Source organism: Agrilus planipennis, unplaced genomic scaffold (genome assembly GCF_000699045.2).
Source record: "Agrilus planipennis isolate EAB-ADULT unplaced genomic scaffold, Apla_2.0 scaffold271, whole genome shotgun sequence".
NCBI lineage: Eukaryota > Metazoa > Arthropoda > Insecta > Coleoptera > Buprestidae > Agrilus > Agrilus planipennis.
This window is the reverse complement of record NW_020438965.1, coordinates 193,623-195,689: the sequence shown is the minus strand read 5'-3', so window position 1 is coordinate 195,689 and position 2,067 is coordinate 193,623. Positions and strand designations below refer to the sequence as shown.

The window sequence follows — 2,067 nt, the reverse complement described above, 5'->3', positions numbered from 1 at the left end:
ACAATAATACATTTCCATTTACCTCCTTCTCTATATCCATACAAAATATCTATCAAACAAATAAAATTAAAATTTTCTTTTGAAAAATGAAACCATTCCATCAGTATTTTCTTATGACTTTGTCACGTTCAATTATCGTCAGTAAACCGACTTTACAGACAACCGATTTTTTTTATTGATTGCAGTAAAATACAAAAATTAATGGAAAACAAACTTATTATGGTGAAATAAGTAGTAATGGTTTACGTACTAGTTAACAAAAATGGAAGATTTTATATTTTCATTAAGTTATTTTTTTAGTTTAGTTTACTTTAGTATACATTTGACGTTCGAACTGCTTATATTAAGGGTTGTGAAAATATTAATGTGAATAATTTACATTATCCTTTACTTTTGAAGTGAGTAATGTAAATTATTCACATTAACCATTGCTTTTGTAATAAATAATGGAAGTATTTTCCATCACAATGACTTAATACTTTTTTCATGAGTAATGGAATACTGTTACCCTTTTTACGTATCTGCTATTGAATAATACTTTTTATATAATAGTTATAAATGTAATGATTATTTTATTAATAATGCATCTATTTGAATATTAAACAAAGCACCTGAATCGTCAACTTACTAAAATACGAAAATAGTTTGATTGAATTGCGTGAGCACTTAAGGAACATATATGTATTTATATTTGTTAGAATGTAAATTGGGAAAATTTTGTTAGTAGTCGAACGTACTTCAATCGGAAAACACAAACATTCTTTTGCCATTAATATAATATATAATAATATTACGTACATCGTAATCACTGGTACAAGTAAAAATAACATTAGTAGTGTAATAATCAAAAAGTGAAAGTGCTTTATTACCGAAGGGCTTACTGTTACTATTACAAAACAACACAATAAAAAAAATCGAAATAAAAATGTTCAGGATTAACAAATTTTTGTACACTCTAGTTCGTGCTATATCATGGGGTATTTTCGGATGTTCGTCGTACAAAAGCGAGTTGAGTGCCTAAACAATAATAAAATTGTCTTTATTATAACATGGCATGGGCCCAGTTAACATACTAAAACACAACTTACAATTAAACTTATTTTTAGATTATTTATTGCAAGCAATTCCACATCATTGTTTTTGAGCCCGTTTAATTTACCATGATGTACACACATCTATAATGTTATGCATCTGCGTATGCTGTAAACTAACTTTTAACGCAAGTTTTGTACGGTCAGTTTCAGTATAGAAAGAGTTATAATAGTGACTGATCATCAGCGTTGGTGGTAGTTGTTAAGACAACCTCTGGTGAATCTGTGAAGGTATTTTTGTAAATGTAATAAAACAATAGTAAATTAGGTCTGAAATAAATAATTATTATAAACAAGTGTTTTTGGATTGAATCAATTTTAGAAGCAATCGTTAAAGGATTAAAACAGGCGAAAAACTATAAAACCAATTGTAAGTAATTTTATTGATGTATATGGAACACTTTGACATTTTTTGATAGTGGATCATAAGTGCCGACAGTTAAAATATATTTAATACGTATAATAAAATCGCAATCAATATTGAAACGACCGTACAATTTTTTAGTGATAACATTGATATTAATATGCTTCTTAAGTACACTAATCGTTAACATAATCTTTGTATGTGCATACGTTTTTGCAAGTATGTAACTCGAAATGCTATTACATACTTTTACAATTAAGTCATATTTTTCTAAAAAAATCTAAACTATGAAGCCATGTTGTAAAGACAAATTGTAGCTGGAACTTTTTTGGCTTTCAAAGTAATTTTATATTAACATTGGTTATTATAAGTAACATTTAGATCACACTTTACATTTCAAGATCATTAGTTGCCTTGAGTGTTGCGTAGTGCTAACTAGTACGTAAACTATTAGGACTCTACAAAGGTGCACAAAATAAACACCAGCAGTGTTGTTACCTGCGACTAGCCGAGAAAGATAAGGGTATCTTTATCTTCTTTGTGGTTGGTATACGGGTTAGTAGATTCATCATTTCAATAATAAATAATAAAATAAAAGATTTACAATTTTGA

At 27.8% G+C, this 2,067-nt stretch overlaps 1 protein-coding gene across 1 annotated transcript in view; it reads left to right on the top strand.

The window, feature by feature from the left end:
* LOC108740339 (kinase D-interacting substrate of 220 kDa B) overlaps positions 1-2,067 on the top strand; it is a 51,136-nt gene that overhangs the window by 24,868 nt on the left and 24,201 nt on the right. The gene's annotated exons all lie outside the window — the stretch shown is intronic.